The sequence below is a fragment of the Stenella coeruleoalba genome (genome assembly GCF_951394435.1).
Source record: "Stenella coeruleoalba genome assembly, chromosome: 2".
NCBI lineage: Eukaryota > Metazoa > Chordata > Mammalia > Artiodactyla > Delphinidae > Stenella > Stenella coeruleoalba.
In genome coordinates, this window is record NC_137147.1 from 177,802,999 (window position 1) to 177,822,182 (window position 19,184).

The 19,184-nt window shown below is 41.4% G+C and overlaps 1 protein-coding gene across 7 annotated transcripts in view; it reads right to left on the minus strand.

Annotated features, from left to right (window-relative positions):
* Positions 1 to 19,184, minus strand: part of ST8SIA6 (ST8 alpha-N-acetyl-neuraminide alpha-2,8-sialyltransferase 6) — a 231,900-nt gene that overhangs the window by 148,141 nt on the left and 64,575 nt on the right. Inside the window, exons 2-5 of one of the 7 annotated variants that reach the window (XM_079913339.1) lie at positions 17,819 to 17,991; positions 9,032 to 9,141; positions 8,423 to 8,471; positions 4,400 to 4,550 (exon numbers count right to left, since the gene is read on the minus strand). The exons of 1 other annotated variant lie outside the window; for it this stretch is intronic. The gene's annotated coding sequence lies outside the window, so the exon portion shown is untranslated. Of the gene's footprint in view, positions 1 to 4,399; positions 4,551 to 8,422; positions 8,472 to 9,031; positions 9,142 to 17,818; positions 18,967 to 19,184 lie in introns of those variants that run through there. 5 more of the 7 variants (XM_079913335.1, XM_079913338.1, XM_079913337.1 and 2 more) reach the window with 5 other exon arrangements.

The following is a 19,184-nucleotide window of genomic DNA, read 5'->3' on the forward strand; positions in this document are numbered from 1 at the left end:
AACGTCCTACTCCTTTCCTATCATGATCTTGGCATTTGCACAGGAAGCCTGTCGAGGCTGTAGATCCAATCCTCCTTGTAGCTCTGCCACCCACACGATTCAATCCTGGGCCAACATGTTCTGCAGCCACAAGGGATGACACCTTCTTTTATTTTTTATTAAAGTAGAGTTGATTTACAATGTTGTGTTAATTTTGCTGTTCAGAAAGTGACTCAGTTATACATATATATATTTTTTTAAATATTCTTTTCCATCATGGTTTATCCCAGGATATTGAATATAGTCCCCTGTGCTCTGCAGTAGGACCTTGTTGTTCATCCATCCTATATACACTAGTTTGCATCTGCTAATCCCACACTCCCAGTCCATCCCTCCCCCACCCCTCACCCCTTGGCAACCACAAGTCTGTTCTCTATGTCTGTGAGTCTGTTTCTGTTTCATAGATAAATTCATTTGTGTCATATTTGAGATTCCACATATAAGTGATATCATCTGGTATTTGTCTTTCTCTTTCTGACTTACTTCACTTAGTAGGATAATCTCCAGTTGCACACATGTTGCTGCAAATGGCATGATTTCATTCTTTTTTATGGCTGAGTAGTATTCCATTGTGTATATGTACCACATCTTCTTTATCCATTCATCTGTTGATGGACATTTAGGCTGTTTCCACGTCTTGGCTATTGCTGCTATGAACATAGGGGTGCATGCGATGATATCTTCTTTAAATCCTGCCATGAGGTACTCCAGTTTTCAAAGCCTGCACTGAGTTGACAGTTAGCTCTTAAAGCATTAACCCAAACCAGCCCATCTGTGATTCATGCCACATACTATTCAAAAGCCTTACCTGTCTCTTAAGTGAAAGCTTCATCTTCACCTGTGCTTTGCTCCAAGCCATTGCAGTGAGTGTCTGGGTAACTGTGATGTCAAGGGGGCTCCCCACTCCACCTACCACCAGCAAATGGGTCCCTGCTACTGTCTGACTGGTAAGTGGTTCATGTTTTCTACGGCCACTTTTGATGCCAACTCTTGACCTGCCCACCACCTTGCCCACCTGAAGGAAAGCCCGAGGCAAAGGCTCGCAAGTAAGAAGCTTATTTGAGAAGTGACCCCAGAAGCAGTACTAAGGGATGTGGAAAGAGAAACCATGATTTGGTTGGTCCATTCTACGGGTATCTGGTGCTTAATCCCGGCAGGCACTCTCTAAGGAACCATCTGAGATGCACCTGAGAATGGTCCATCTGAAGGCCAGGCACGGGACGCGTTTATTCATCAGCTTGCGTCCGTCTGTCAAGGGTCGTCGCCTGAGCTGTAAGCTCCCTCTCGGGTTGCATGGAAGTGAGCAGTAGGTGGGTTCCAGCAGGAATAGGACCACATACCCTGGCGTCAGAGACGACCCAGGAATAGGGCCACATACCCTGGCATCAGAGATGACCCAGGAATAGGGCCACATACCTTGGCATCAGACGACCCAGGAAGAAAACAGGAAACAACAGAGCAACTAAGTTCACACCTGCACAAATATGGAAATCTCAGCAGCGGGTGCCAGATAACAAACCGTTTCATATCCAAGGATCAGGAATTAACCCGTGATGCGAAGTGATGAAATCCAGTGGTTAGGAAACAACTTTCAAGGTGAACTACCTGGGTCCTACTCATCGGCTACAGAATTTGGGGCACGACACTTCGTCTTTCTGTGCCTCAATTTCTCCTTATTTCAAATAGGGATAATAGTATCAGGACTTCCCTGGTGGCGCAGTGGTTAAGAATCCCCCTGCCAATGCAGGGGACACGGGTTTGAGCCCTGGTCCGGGAAGATCCCACATGCCGCGGAGCAACTAAGCTCATGCGCCACAACTACTAAGCCTGCACTCTAGAGCCCACGAGCCACAACTACTGAGCCTGCGAGCCGCAACTACTGAGCCCGCGCACCTAGAGCCTGTGCTCTGCAACAATAGAAGCCACCGCAATGAGAAGCCCGCGCACCGCAACGAAGAGTAGCCCCTGCTCGCTGCAACTAGAGAAAGCCCGCGTGCAGCAACGAAGACCCAACGCAGCCAAAAATAAAAATAAATTAAAACAATAATAATAGTATCTACGTCAGCCTGTTTTTATAATGCTTAAATGAGCTATATTATGCAAAGACGTTAGGAGAATGCCAGGCGTATCACACACTCGCTATGTGTTTGGTATTACACTTTCAGCCGCCGCCAAGGAAGCTAGAAGGCAACGGACTAACAGCTTCAACATTCTGAGCCGGAACTATTTCCAACCTAGGATTTTATACCAAGTAAGAAAGGAGAAACTGCCTAATTGCCCTTCAGGAGGAGAATGATAAATATTTTGTCAGTTACTCATTCAGCAATTAAAATGAATGAACAAGGCAACATACCATAAATCTCAAGAACTACATTAAAAGAGCCATTAGCACTGTATGGTTCCAACTCTGTGACATTCTGGAAAAGGCAAAGCTATAAAGACATTAAAAAGATCACTGGTTGCCAGGAGTTAGTGAGGAGGGAGGATGAACAGGCAGAGCACAGAGGACTTTTCGGGCAGTGAACATACTCTGTGTGATACTATAATGATCGATACATGTCATTACACATTTGTCTAACTAAACCCATAGAATGTACAACACCAAGCGTGAACCCTAATGTAAACTCTGGACTTTGAGTGATAATGGTGTCAATATAGGTTCATCAATTGTAACAAATATACCATCTGGTGGGGGATTTTGATAATGGGAGAGGCAGGGAGTATGTGGGAAATCTCTGTACCTTCTTCTCAACTTTGCTCTCAACCTAAAAGAGCTTTAAAAAAAAAGTCTTTTAAAAACAAATACATATATGAAGTCTGTTTTTTTACAGAAAAGTACTGGCACTTATTCTCATGATGGAAAGATGGTTCACCACGAGGAAAATCTAATTTTATTTATCACATTATGCGATTATTGCAGGAAAGTCACAATCATCTTAGCCAAGGAAAATGAGGCATTTAATAAAATTTAGCAACATTTCTGAGATTTTAAAAAAACCCTTAGTAAAAGGATTTGACAGCAGCTTCTAGGAAAATGATAGAAAAAATAAACGAATCAAAAGGCAACCTCATGGTTTATTAATTGTTTAATAAAAACAATTTCTCTCTAATCAGGAATGAGACAAGGTCTCAATAAATATTTGCTGAGTGAAGCACGTCTGTGACCCTGTGCAGGTTCTTGACATGTCAACTGACTGCTCAACCACTAAAAAAAAAGTTAAAAACTTTGAACCCAAATGGAACCATGTAAAAATACTCAACACTTTCGTCCATAGTTTAAAAACCCGTATCTACTGCAAGTTATCTATTGTTCTACTTTGATATTTAGCACTCAACATTAGGATTGATTTTATAGCTATCTCTAAAACTAGATTTTTCAATAAGTCTGATTTTACAGTCAGTAGCAATTAAGCAGAATGCTATTCCTTACTACTCATTTATATCACCAGTTTGATCCCTGTCTACACTCACGTAGATTTTAGACGTAGTAGAATGTTTCTAGCTGTTTTGGCACAAGTGAGTCAGCTTTCATTTTCACTGGCACGTCAGAATCCTTAAGGGCATCTTTCTCCCAGACGTGTCTCTAGAACATGGTCTTATAATTCAAAATTGAGGGAAAATATTTAGAAATATTTTGGAATCAGGCATAAACTTCAACTAACTTCCTTCCTGTCTCCTTTGTAGCCCTCTTCTGCTGCAGCGTGATGAAGGGGACACAGGTCTTCCCCCACTTACACGAGGGTCACATCCCGGACAAACGCATCCTAAGTTGAAAATATCCTGTCAAAAATGCATCCAATACCCCTAACCTACCAAACACCATAGCTCAGCCTCACCCACCTTACACATGCTCAGAACACGTGGGTCAGCCTACCGTTGGGTAGCATCATCTAGCCCACAGCCTGTTTTACAATAAAGTGTAGACTATCTCATGTAATTTACTGAATACTGTACTGAAAGTGAAAAACAGAATGGTTGTCTGGGTCCAGAATGGTTGTCGTGATCGCGTGGCTGACTGGGCGCACTGCCCAGCGTCACGAGAGAATATCTACCATGTGTCGCTAGCCTGGGAAAAAGATCAAAGCTCAGAATTCGAAGGTTTTGCACCGCTGTAAAGTCAAAAAATCTTAACCAAACCATTGTTAAGCCTGGGACCATCTGTACACACGATACACTTGTGAAACACGAGATGAAATGATTTGGCCACAGTGCCTTTGCACTGGCAATTCTGTTCCCTCTGCCAGAAAAACTGTTCCTTCAGATATGCCCATGGCTGACTCCCTCTTCCTTTAGTCTGATCAAATGTTACCTTAATAAAATAAGAACTACCCCTCAGGTCCAGATGACCAGCACTTCTTACCTCCTTCGTTTGCTTTATGTTTTCCACAGTACTCATCACCACCAAATACATAATAATTTATTTGTAGATTGTCAATCTCTCCTAATTACAAGAGAAGCTTCATAAAGGCACAGACGTTGCTTATTTTGCCCTATTCCTGCATTCCAGGTGCCTAGAACACACAGAAGGTACAAAATAAATATCTGTTAAATAAATGCATGTAATTCTAGAGTATCTAGACATTTTTCTGTAGCTAACCCAACTACTGCTAAAAATTCCAGTGGTCTTTAGAAATGCTGGGCACGATAACAGTAGTAATACAAGTACAAAATCTAAGGAGAAGATTTAGGTACTAAACAATGCAGAATGAAGTATAATGAAAGCCTAGAGCCTACTGGCCACAGACTGAAATTTTCAGCAAGTTATTTTCCTATGAAAACACTTCTTCCCATTAAAAATTTCAATTGGAAATACTTCTTTGGAAAAGATGACAATATGTAAATAAAGAACTAACATTTCAATAGATCACTCCCTGATCCTCCTATTCTGATACTCAGAGCACTCTGCTATAAGAGAAAGAGCATGAGGGTTTTTAAAAAATTTTTATTGGATTATAGATGATTTACAATGCTGTGTTAGTTTCAGCTGTACAACAAAATGACTCAGTTATACATATAGTTATACCCACTCTTTTTCAGATTCTTTTCACATATAGGCCATTAGAGTATTGAATAGAGCTCCCTGTGCTATCCAGTAGGTCCTTATTAGTTACCTATTCTATATATAGCAGTGTGTATATGTCAATCCCAATCTCCAATTTATCCCTCCCCTTCCTTTCCCTGCTGGTAACCGTAAGTTTGTTTTCTACATCTGTAATTCTACTTTTGTTTTGTAGATAAGTTTGCTTGTACCCTTTTTTTAGATTCAACATATAAGCAGTATCTTATGATATTTGTCTTTCTCTGTCTGACTTCCTTCACTCAGTATGACAATCTGTAGGTCCATCCATGTTGCTGCAAATGGCATTATTTCATTCTTTTTTATGGCTGAGTAATATTCCGTTGTGTGTGTGTGTGTGTGTGTGTGTGTGCGCGCACACCACATCTTCTTTATTCCTCTGTTGATGGATATTTAAGTTGCTTCCATGTCCTGGGTATTGTGAATAGGAGCATGAGGTTTTTATTCAAACCAATCTGGTGTGTATCCTGGTTCTGCCGCTCACTGGGGGTGATTCTCAGCAGGCTACTTAACCTCTCTGACTTGCTTCATCGGAAAGTAGGGTAAACGAAGCTAATATGGACTCTATTCCTCCTCCTGGGTTCTCTAAGTGGAGGGGACCATCAGCCAGCAAGTTGCCCAAGCCAGAAACCGCGTGGCATCCTTCACACTTCTTCCTCACCACCACCGCACGTGCCCCTGATCAACAGACCGTTTCAGTTCTACATCATGAACATCTCCTGAATCCACTCTTCTCTCTCCATTCAGGCTGCCACCTGCCACTTCTGTGACCCTGGTCACCATCACCTCTCTTTAACTAGATTATTGCAGGAGCCTCTTATGGGCCTGTGATCCAGGTCTGGCCCATCACACACTCACCTCCAAGACATATTGAGGAAGTCATACCAAGCTGCAGGGACAGTGGGGAACTTACTCAGCATGGTGGCAGTGGCATCCGTTAGGAACGGTATCGATTGCAAAGCCCTGGCAAGACTGTCCCTGCTTCCTGGTCTCTATTGGTTCATATCCATTTTCCAAGCTCTGTTCTCTAGTCCTCCTGATGTTTCCAGAACTAGCCGATAAAGATGCTTCCACTCAGTTCCACCCCTGCCCATGTCAATTACACATGCCGGCAACCGAAAGCACCGCCTGGCACATCCCGAAACACGTGGCCCCTCCAACTCCTACAAGCCCTCCTCTCACTTCGGGTGGCCTCGCGTTAACACCCGCCCTTTATTGCTTTGGGATGGAGCACGCTCACCAGCCCAGCTTCCTCTTACCTTCTTATACTCCCGCCACACTTAGCCTCCTGCCGTTGGGCTAACACGGCTTGTTTTCTCTTGCTTCTGGACATGCTTTATTGTCTCTGCCTAAAATCCTCCCCATTTGCATGTAAACTTCCTTCTCTCTTTTTGCCAGAGGACTCTGTTCCACAAGCAGGGAACGGGGAACACAGTCAGAGGCAGCTCCATAGCTGCATTTTTACTACAGCCTCACGAAGAGACCCTTTTGACATTAGCTGCAGTTAGAAAACTCCTCGGGCTGGACCCAGTTTGGGCCACGAGCTCACCTTTCTCATAAGAGGAGCTGTGATTATCTAACCAAGGTCTTGTGCCCCGCCGTGTGGCCCCGGGAGACAGTGGGGTCGGGGTGGGGGGCGGTGTCTTTGTCCTCCTTCTGTCCCCTGGTGGTGTACATTCTCCAGGTAGATCACCCAATATTTTATAGTTTACCTTAAAACTATTTTACCTTGAACAACACGAATTTGAACTTCACGGGTCCACTGATATGTGGGGTGTTTTCAATAGTAAATGCTACAGTACTACACGATGCGAGGTTGGTTGAATCCTGGGTGCAGAACATAGGAAACAGAGGAACTTCAGACACGGAGGGCTGACTTTAAGTTAGATGCAGATTTTTGACTGTGCAGAGGTTGGCATCTCTAACCCCCGCGTTGTTCAAGGGTCGACTGTACTTAGGAAAAGAATTTCTGATTGTGAGTGAGAGGCGTAAAGGAGAGAGAATTGGGTGGGGGCGGTGGCATCAGGCACTTCTGGAGAAAACAATAAGGGAAGAGTGCTATCATAAAAACAGAGCTGTTTTGGTAGATTGCCTATCTCCAAGAACTTAGTGTACAGCACGGGGAACTCTACTCTATACTCTGTAATGACCTATATGGAAAAAGAATCTAAATAAGAGTGGATACATGTACATGTATAACTGACTCACTTTGCTGTACATCTGAAACTAACACAACATTGTAAATCAACCGTACTCCAATAAAAATTTTTAAAAAGAAGAAAAAAATAAAAGTTATAAAGTACTGAGGTGCTTATGTTTATACCTCAAGTTGTAACAACTTTTTTTGTGTGTGTGTGTGTGGTACGCGGGCCTCTCACTGTTGTGGCCTCTCCCGTTGTGGAGCACAGGCTCCAGACACGCAGGCTCAGCCGCCGTGGCTCACGGGCCCAGCCGCTCTGCGGCATGTGGGATCTTCCCGGACCGGGGCACGAACCCGTGTCCCCTGCATCGGCAGGCGGACTCTCAACCACTGCACCACCAGGGAAGCCCACGATTTAACTTTTAATAAGTGCAAAATAAATATTGAACAAGAGACCTGGACCCTTTCCATTTCTGAACATTGATAGACAAGGTGCAGGTGGTCCACTCTGAGCTAATCATTCTGAAAATTGAAAGCAATTCTTTAGTACTTCGAGAATAGCCCTCATTTTTACATACTAGGGAACAACGGCCTGTAATAGCTTCTTTAGCTCGTTAACCATCACCTGCTTAACATCTGCGCGTTGTTCTCCACGCTTTGCTCCCACCAGCCCTTTCACTAACCCAATCTCCACACCAAATGTCTTCTTGCTCCTTTCTCCAGTACCAAAAGGGGAAAGGAAAAACTGAATGTGGCATGGAAAGCAAAGCTCTTTGGGAAAGAAAAATCTATTCACCTAGAGGAACTAGTGAAATACAGAAGCCACAGTGACTTACAAACCGCTCCAGGTTAGATATTCATTAGAAGCAAATACATGAACTATTGTGGATCTAAATATATAACTCATCCTGTGCAAAGGCCTTCCAAAGTAAGAAACCCAGGAACCTATCAAGTATTTATGTTGTTCTTCTAAATACATGTTTTATTTACCGTAAAGTATATAAAACATTTACTTTTTTTTCTAAAAACATACTGTAAATTATTCACAGTCCAGTACATTTCACCATTTCTTTCTGCAGGTAAAACAGATTTCTTGGATCACTAGCAATGTTTTTAAAAAGCAATCCTGAGGTCCTAGGAAAGCACAATTCAGTGAAAGCCAACACACAGGAGACCTACTTGTTCCAAAAGCCATGTATGAAAAACTGGACGTCTCTATGGAAAAATCAAAGGTAGTCATTTAGGGATTAGCAAATAGCACTAGTATGATTAGAAAATAGCACAGAAATTAAGTGTTTATTCTTCTGTACTCTACTAGAGTAGGGGATGAAAAATTACCACTTGGAAGCATTTTTGGTCTTGTGATCTAGTCACGAGAACAGCACTGAAATTTCTAAGTCAAAACCATTCTGATAACTTCTGATAACAAAGAAAATCCTTGATGAATAAAACGCTTCATTACAGACTCTTTCTTTTTTTAGTCATTGTCTTTTCCATTCTGCTATATATGGACATGGAAATAGTATTCACTGGTAGGGAAGGCCCCTGCTTAATATTCATATTTCACCTCTAAGTCACCATCCTTTAAGAGAACATTTTCTTATTCTCTTACATTCATGGAATGACTTAGCATGGCTCCAGACCAAATACATGGACCACTGTACCATTCCAACTCACGGACGTTGTAAACTAGAATTCTGATTCTTTTAGAGTCTACATGATGTGCCAATGGTAATTTCACCTTTAAATTAGGAGATAGCCATACGTTTACCCACCTTAATTAGTTTTCCCTTGGAAAATGTTCCTTTAATGATGTTTTGCATATTTGAATGAGTCCCATTTTCCACCTGTGTTCAAAGGCACCTGATGCTGAGAGGTTGATTATCTGGGTTAGAGAAAGGATACACTTATATTTCACTAACTTTGATCATGGACCTTACATGTTCCACATCACTGACGTTTTGCAAGCTATTTTATCACTTTATTAACTCTATGAAGACTTTTCAATGACATTTATGGATATGTAATTAAAATATAAATTTAATCAAATTTATATTATAACTAAAATTATGGAGCCGAGACAACTTGGTCTTCTTTTTGTGGTTTCTCCCAGGAGCTTGCGGTACTAACTCTGACCCTTGCAGTCGATTAACTTCACTGTTTTTCTTCCTCAGGCACTTTTGTTTCTCTTTAACAGTTTTCTTTGACCACTTTGGTCTGCTCAGTTAAATTTCCAACGTGCACATAAAATATAAGTTTGAAGGAGTTACTCAGGTCATTGGAGCCAATACCGTGCTTTGTGTCTGGGTTACTGGAACCCCGCCAGCAGAGCCGGGATTCTCTTTTCTGCTTTATCCAAATAGCAGCCTAATTATCCTTTCTCTTCCAGCTGCAAAAGCCCAGCCAGTGGCAAGTGAAATGATTTTTCCCTAGTCCCAAAGCAAGTCCCTAGTCCCAAAGCAAGTTATTAGCAGCTGTGGACCCAGGAATCTCTGCTGTCTCCGTGGGTGCTCATTAGATATTACCCCATGTGCCATGGAGTTGGAAGGACACATTTTTCCACGCTCCTTCCTGAAGTCAGCTGCATGTTGCTGCAGTTACTGATTACATTCCACCTTGGAAGGACTGATTTTGCCCTAATTATTTTAAATCTGTTCCAGAAAAGAGGTTAAATACATACAAAAACATTAGGGCATGACTGGAGCTTATATTTTCAGTGAAAATACCTTAAAAATTAAAAGACTTTTACTCTGAGGTTTTTTTTTTTAAGTCGGTCTAACCTAAGGATTTGTCAGTGATACAGGGATAGAGATGTAGGCCAGTGCCTCCAAAAAATGTCTAGGTATTTAATTAAAAGCAAGGATGGCTAGAGAAGTAAAATTTAATACGAGACTGCAAACTCTAAAATGACAGATGAGGATGAGTTGCCATTTTAAGAATACACCTTTTTATAGTCAGTCATCAGGTTCAAGCGGAGCTGAACAGATGAATACCATCCAACACAGGTAGGAAAGATTCCTCTGCTATGAAACAAGACCATACAATACACACCTGAGGGAAGGGAAATTCCTCATCCGCTAATTTTTTTTTTTTTTTTTTTTTTTTTGGCCGTGTGGCTTGTGGGATCTTAGTTCCCCTACCAGGCTTTGAACCTGGGCCCCGGCAGTGAGAGCACCAAGTCCTAACCATTGGACCACCAGGGAATTCCCAGATCAGCTAATTTTTAATGAAGCACACTTTCAGAATTTATAATGTTTCAATACAGATATTGGACTGACATGAATTAATTTACACCAAACACAATAGTAAATGATAGCTCTCACACACTTTATTTTCCAGGAATGACCAATTAACCTTACTTCACTGATTTTTATGTTTCTAGATATTTAAGAAATTTAAACTTTCTGATTTTTCTTATGTCCTTTTTAATAGTGCTTTTCATTTAAGGAAATATATAAAGCCCATAGTTTTTCTGTTTGGAAGGCCAAGCTCCCTGAGGGCAGGGGTGTTACCTGCCTTGTTCACCCTCTGTCCCCGGCACTGAGAACCACACTGTGACTTAAGTAGGTGACAGCAAATGTTTGCAGAATGAATGACATGAGAGGACATATATAAAACACAGATTAAGAGTTCACCTGCAAAATATGCATTCTTAGGGTGTCTTCCAAGTATGAATAAACTTCACACTATCTTGAGCTTTTACAAAACGAAGTGACTTCTTGAATATGAGAAGACCAGATCTGTGGAATTCACTAGAGCAGCAAACACAGAGAGCAAAGTATTTTCTTCTGAGGCCACTGGCAAGCTAGACAAAAATGTCATTTTTACTGAGGAAATGAGACAAGATCTGTGGCACCAGTATCAGCAGCATTCCTTCAGGAACAGGAAAGCCAGAAAGTAGGAAATAAAGGCTACCACCACTGGAAGAAACGATAAAGAACCACCACTGGAAGAAACGATAAAGAACCACCACTGGGAGAAACGATGAAGAACCACCACTGGGAGAAACAAACGCACCGTTGAATCCACAGCCAACCACACCTGAGGACTGCGCAGACGGAAGCAGAAAAGGAATGATTCTCATACAGAAACAAGAGGGTTTCATTATCAACAACCAAGCGTGGCCTTCACGATAGCCCTGGTTATGCTACCTTATCTTAAACCCAACGTGAGTCTCAGGACAATCAGTTAAAGGCTCTGTTAAGTGACATGGGTATGTTTTGTGTCTCAGGTGTTGGGGGCGGAAGAAAGGTCAATAACATTGCAGAAAGCAGGCATTTTTCTCCTAATGTTCAGTCCTCGGTCCTTTCCCCTGGACCGTGGTCCTCAGGGAACATCCGCACACATGGATTAGCTCCATTCCTCCTTAACAAACTCCTAAATTTGATGGGCAATTTCCTCTCCCATTATTAAACAGGAGAAAAGTCCTCTATCTGGAAGCCTGCTGGATAGCTCCCCTTTGATTTCTTGCCAAGTTTATCTGCTTCTCCTCCCAAACCACATCTTCCTCGTGGCCTCCTTCTTCCCTGTGAGGACAAGATCAAGCCACTGGCAGGCCGCTGAGCCTTGATTTCCCAGCTTCATCTTCAATGTCTTCCCCTCCCTTCCCACCTCTTCAACCCCATCCCACTGTCACCCCCTTCCCCCAGTACAACATCAGAAGAGGTTCCTTGACTGCTACACTGTTGGTGGGAATGTAAGCTGGTGCAGTCACTGTAGAAAACAGTATGGAGGTTCCTCAGAAAACTAAAAATAGAGCTACCATATGATCCAGCAATCCCACTCCCGGGCATATATCTGGAGAAAACCATGGTTTGAAAGGATACATGCACCTCAAATATGTTCAGTGCAGCACTGTTTACAATAGCCAAGACATGGAAACAACATAAATGTCCATCGACAGATGAATGGATAAAGAAGATGTGGTACATATATGCAGTGGAATACTACCCAGCCATAAAAAAGAACAAAATGATGCCATTTGCAGCAACATGGATGGACCTAGAGATTATCATCCTAAGTGAAGTAAAAGACGAATATCATACGGTATCACTTATACGTGGAATCTAAAATATGACACAAATGAAACAGAAACAAAATCACAGGCATAGAGAACAGACTGGTGATTGCTAAGGGGGAGGGGGAGAGGGAGGGAAGGAATGAGAGTGTGGGATGAGCAGATGCAAACAGGTATATACAGGATGGATAAACAACAAGGTCCTACTGCATAGCACAGGGAACTCTATTCAATAGCCTATGATAAACCATAATGGAAAAGAATATTTTAAAAAAAGAATATGTATATATGTATGTGATTCAAACTGAATCACTTTGCTGTATAGCCGTAATTAACACAACATTGTAAATCAGCTATACTTCAATTAAAAATAAAAAAAGAAGAGGTTCCTTGACTTCACTTAGCTCCACTTCTGGTCTATCCTATATGCCACTACTCAAATATTTTTCTTTAAACTTGTTGTACGTAGGTCATCCCATACTGCTGTTCCAAAATCGAATCTTCAGTATTTCTCAAGTGCCTCCCAATTGAGATGAAACTCTACTGTCAACACCCAAACTACACTCCACTGTTACTATCAGGACCTGGACACCAGGGTTCAGCATCCTGGGCTTGTCGCTTACTACCTGGGTGATCTCAGGTCACCTCTCTCCAAGCCTCAGTGTCTTCACCTGAAAAGTCTCCTCTTAGGGTTGTGAACAGATGAAATAAGCTAATATACATTAAGCATTTAGAACAGTGCCAGACACTTTGTATGTATTTTTATCGGTGTTTCTTGTTACAACCCACCTTATAACCTAAAAATGGGACCGCTCACCATTTCCCAAACATGTCTCCTCTTTCATCGTTCCTCGTCTTTTGTTCAAATGGATCCCTCTGCCTTGTGCCCTTTTCTCCACCTAAAATCTACCCATTTTTCAAATTCTACCTTGAATACCAACTCTTCCCTTGAAACTTTCACTTAAAAGATGTATCTTTTTCTGAATTCAAGACAAAGCATCCATCCTATCTTTATTCATAGTAAATGGAATAATATCGATTTTAGTATTTCTAAATCTCTGTATAAGATGCATCCTATAGAACCACTGTGTTTTTAAATTTACTTTCTATTGCAGCCATACTCCAAATGTTTTTATCATGTTACTTTATCCCATTTGTTTGTGACTTAGAATTTGCAATCATTCTCAATAGCAAAACCAGAAACAAAAACACAGCTTTAGGAAGAAATAAATTAGAGCTTTCTAAAAATGTAACATCTTAGGATTTAGGGAGGTTTTTAAGAGACAAGACTTAAAATAGTTTTGAAGTATAAACACAAAGCATTTCTGAGGAATCTGAAGAAGCAGATAAAACATTACGCAAGTATTGTACCATTTACCACTATTTAACAGATGATTGTAAAATTTGGATGACTTTTTTTCCCCTTCAACTTCACTTTCTCTGCCGCATTTGATGCACTGTGAGAGTTTAAAGGTTGGCCTCTTGTGGACACAAATTACACCTGAGGAAATCAGTCCAGTAGGAGCCAATTAATTGTGGAGTCAGAAACTCCCCAGTGAAGTAAGCCTGGGTGTCCGCACCGTGTACCCCACTTGAGCTTCTTTTTCTCAAAGAGGAAAATGCCCCCATGTGGCTTGGTACTTGGCCTTGGATTTTCTCTTTTTAATCCAAATGTTATGCACTTTCCTTATGGAAGAGCAGACAGAACTAGGAAGACAGATGGTGCTCTCCTTGGCATCCGACTCTCACCTTTGAGATTCTCATCAGTAGCAGTTTCCTCTTCAGGTGGTCCCTTCCCCCTTCCACCTGTGTCAAATCAACGTCTCTCCCGCCCATCCTCACTGAAACGTTCTGTGCCCTGTTCCTTCAGGGCCAGGACCCTTGAGGGACCCATCCATTCTAATGTTTTCATGAAGAAAACAAAAGAAACGCTTCTGTAGGGGTCTCTGCCGGCCCCTCTTTCCTTTCATCTATCGATTCCCTTTGTTTATCCTTCCCACTCTCATCCTTCCCACATCCCTCCCAGATGCAGATGCAAACTATGATACATAGAATGGATTAACAACAAGGTCTTACTGTACAGCACAGGGAACTATATGCAATATCCTGTGATAAACCATAATGGAAAAGAATATGAGAAAGAATGTATATATATATATATATATATATATATATATGTATAACTGAATCACTTTACAGTAGAAATTAACACAACATTGTAAATCAACTATACTTCAATAAAATAATTTTTTTAAAAAAAGAAGATATTCTCCTACATTATCTTCTATTACATTTTAATGCATACTTTTCACATTCAGGTCTTTAATCCAGCTGGAGTCCCACCCTTGCATGTGGTATTAGAAAGTTTCATTTTCATTTTTCTTTATATGGGGAGTCTGTTTTCCCAATATCATCTAAGATGCAGCCTTTCACTAATTTCTAGCAACATCTTTATCGTATATTAAGTCACTGAATTGTCTATTCTATTCCAACAATCTACTTGCTTGTTCTTATGCCAATATCGCCTTCTAAAATTTTGAATTTTAAAAAATTACTGTGGTTTCACAATATGTCAATATCTGGTCAGATGAGAAGCCCCTCTTTTCTCTCTTTTCTAAAGACTAATATAGCCATTCATGGACCCTTAATCTTTCATATAAATTTTATAATAAATTCAACCAAGAATTTGATTTGAGATTCCTTGAATATACAGATTAATTGGGGAAGAATTATAGAATTAATTTGGGAGGACATCTTTATAATATTAATATCCACTGACATTAAAAGTTTATTTAGATTTATTTCTGCCTTTTATTCAGTTAAAAATTTTTCTCAAAAAGGTTTTGTGTATTCTTTATTAAAACCTAAGTATCTTTAAATTACATTGGAATTAAGAATCACACCTTATTTTTTGTTGTATTTTTCTAGACCGTTAACACAAGCATTTAAAAATCACTGGTTTTTGTAAATTGACATATCCAGCAACCATCCTAAAATCCCTTAACTGTTCTAGTAGCTTATATATTGATTCTGTTGTTTTTTTCTAGGTAAATTACATCACCTATAGTAATGAAAGTTTCATCTCTTGCTTAACCACTTCTTTTTCTTTTTTAATAGCATTCGCTAGAACTATGTCAAACAGTAGTGGTGCTAGTAGACATTCTTGTCTTTTCCCCACCTTAAAAGGAGTATTTCTGGTTTGGGATATATAATGGTGGCAGAAAAAATTTTTTTCCTTTTTCCCCTTTTCCATTTTGTTCCAAAACCTCTGAATTTTGGGCTGGACTCACATACAGCCAGAATTAAGACTGCCTTTCCCAGCCTCTCTGGCCGCTAGGTGTGACCTCGTGACTAAGTTCCAGTCAATGGGATACGAGTGGAAGTGATGTGTTCATCTTTTAGCTGTAACTGTAAAAAGCAAAGGAAATGGCATGGCTTTCCCTTCTTCATTTCTGACGGCTGAAATATGGATATAATGGTGATGGCTGGAGTAGCCATCAGGGATCAAACAGTTGAGGCCAGCACCTTAAGGGGTGTCTCACCAACATGATGGAAGGAACCTGGGCCCCCAGAAGCCATGAAATTGCCCTACTAGTCCTGAACTGCTGTTACACAAACAACATCCTTGGGAGAAGTACTTAAATGTTTATTTATACCCTCAAGTTTAAATGCCAAAACAGTTGAATATAAAATTCTTGGTTCAACGTTCATTTCTCTTCAATACTTTGAAATATTAAGCCATCGTTTTCTTGTACCCAGGGTTGCTACTAAGGAGTGTGCTTTTTGTTTCTTTGTAGGCGATCTTCTGTTTATCTCTAGAAACTGGTATAATTCGCTTTGTCTTTGGTGGTCTTAAGTTGACCCTAGCATCTAGGTGTGAGGGGCTTTGCTCTTGTTTGCTTTTTATTGTATACATCCTACTTGGCACTTTATGAGGCACCTGTGCTGGTCAGGGATTCGTCTTTAAACTCCTTTTAAAAATAGGCAGTGTGATAATTCACCTCCCTCAGCTGTAATCTACTAGCCCTGGGGGTTTAGAAGCACAGAAGTGAAGACAGTTGCACATTGCGTCTGGCACTCCTTGTCTATTTTTATAAATTCCCCACTTCTGTAAGGATTTCGCTCTGCCCTGATATTACTCCAAAGGCCCTGGCACTAGAGACCTGGGCGCTCTGATGAAGCGTTGGTTTCTCTGATGAAGTTGATTTCTCTGATGAAGGATCCATCAACTAGTGACCCAGGGTCATGTGAGGAAGAAGCAAGAACAGAACCTAAGAGCTCTTCTCCAGCCTGTCCTCTTACTGCTTCTGAAGTGTCCTCCTCAAACTAACCCTGTTCCCTCCAACTCACCCTCCACCTTGACCCCATCCACACACAGGAGTCGCCACACCATTCATTCACTCTCCCCAGAAGGTTCATGCCATTTCTGTTAGCTTCTCAAATCCATGATTTCTTCTCCTTTCTAGTTTCCCTAAGGTTGATTTGAAGAGAGAAAGCCAACAACCCACCCTAGCTCACCATCTAACAGGAAGCCAAAATCAGACATGGGAAGTTTTTAATGGCCTTAGGGAGATAGTGGCTTATTAACAGTAAACTTTTAGACCTGGAAGGAAGGGAAGAGACTTTAAGTAGATTCTGGAAAGAAAGATAAATTAAACCAAATAGGACCTGGCTGGAACAGTCTATTCATACCCTATAGGTAGCTACAAGTTTACTCAAATCATCAGTGAGGCTGTCTCTGGGGAAAGATGTGACCTAGAGTAGATCAACATTTTGAAATTCCCTGGAGAGTCACCTCATCAGGCTTCACTTTGACTTGTTCTGGTGGTGAACAGCTAAAAAGAGAAGTTAAATAAAGCTTTCTTCTCTACTGCCCATCAGTGTATAATACTGCACATTAAACACAACTGAAATAAGACAGTCCTGGATGTGCTCTGCTTTTGTTTCTCCTGAAATCTGCAGGGATTGTTCATTATCTAAATAGGGACTTGTCTTAGGGATTTTAGGGAGGTCATCATTTAGGCTGCCTTTTTACATGTAAAAGTGCAGGATGAATTGATGCCTGCATAGCTCACTGCTGCTGAGTCCACATGACTTTGAACCCAAGGACCATTTAGAAATCACAGCCTCTGGGCACTGTCTTAGCTCAATGCCCAAAAGAAACTGTCTGGGGCTACAATTAAACCGATGGATGTCAGGGATGAGAGTAAAAGTTCTAAAATCTTGCCCGAGCAATTTGATGGGTCTGAGTTTGTTCTCTTGCCTTTTCTAACGGAAAGGTAGAGACGTCTGGTCTTTTAAACATTAGAAAATCCCAAACCCAAACCACGGTAAGGCCATTCTAAAGAGCAAAATCTGGACAACATCAACACAGGGTGACACTGTTGGCAGTCAACCTGGATTGATTCAGAAATAATACTTTCACACCCTACCTTTATCATCTGCTTCTCAGACTACATTCTTTTTTTTTTTTTTACTTTTATTGTGTACTTTATTTCTATTATTATTACATTGTAATATAAAATGAAATAATTATACAACTCACCATAATGCAGAATCAGCAGGAGCCCTGAGCTTGTTTTCCTGCAACTGGATGGTCCCATCTGGGGTGGATGGGAGACAGTGACATCCGAAGTCCGTTTCTTATGTCCTGTCTACTCGGTGATCTCGGTTTGGTTGCTGTCCCTGCAGAAAACCCTGCTCCACAAAGACAGGATGCTGGAAATGGAAGCAGGCTTTTCAGTGCTTTCGTGGCAGTCTCAGCATATTCCACCTTGACTTCAATCTAGAACGTATGGAGACTTGAAGTTGACAGACTTCATTCTTTATCGTATCATCTGCCCCTAGAGACAGCTTTGCCCATTAATATTAATTCAAATGTGAATGCTAACATGCAGATTTACAACTCCCTTGTCCTGACAGCTGTGCTGTAGCTGAGATGTATCAAAGAGGATGAATGAGCCAGTCCACCACATGAATTCTGATCCACTTCTCCAAATTGGCCAGAGCGTCTTAAAAGTATTTTGGGGAACTTGCCGACCACATCTATAGGAAGCAGTGTATAAAACTGTGGCCATGTTTATAAAGGGAGTGGGGGATGAGAAGTAAAGACCTCGTGAACAAGTACCAAATGACAAAGTTGCAAAGAAAAATCTTTTGGCCTAGAATCTCCCCTGTTGGAACCAGAGCCAATGTTGCCAAATCGAATGATATATTTCCATGTAACCTGTCTGTACAGATTCTTTTGTTTGTTTGGCTGCCCTGCACAGCTTGTGGGATTTTAGTACCCCCCCCACCCCGACCAGGGATTGAACCTGGGCCCTCGGCAGTGAAAGCACCGAGTCCTAACCACTGGACTGCCATGGAATTTATCCATACAGATTTAAGATGGGTCAGAAACGAAATTCTTGCCCTATTTTAGACAGTGGGGCGAGATGATGAAAAGAATGGATGTCAAAACACCACTGAAATTTCAGAACAGAAAATAGAGAAAACAAATTTGAAACTGACTACCATTTCTAATAGGGACATTTCATATAAGTTTCAAATCCATCTTTTCAACAATTAAAAAAAAGTATCCGGGCTTCCCTGGTGGCGCAGTGGTTGAGAGTCCGCCTGCCGATGCAGGGGACGCGGGTTCGTGCCCCGGTCCGGGAAGATCCCACATGCCGCGGAGCAGCTGGGCCCGCGAGCCATGGCCGCTGAGCCTGCATGTCCAGAGCCTGTGCTCCGCAACGCGAGAGGCCACAACAGTGAGAGGCCCGCGTACCACCAAAAGAAAAAAAAAAAAAAAGTATCCATATTCTGATGTGTGGGAATCACATAAAGATTTTTAACCCTGATTTTATGTATTTAACGTATATAATCAGAGGGTCTGCTTTAGCGAGACTTCACTCCCCACCGGTCTTTAT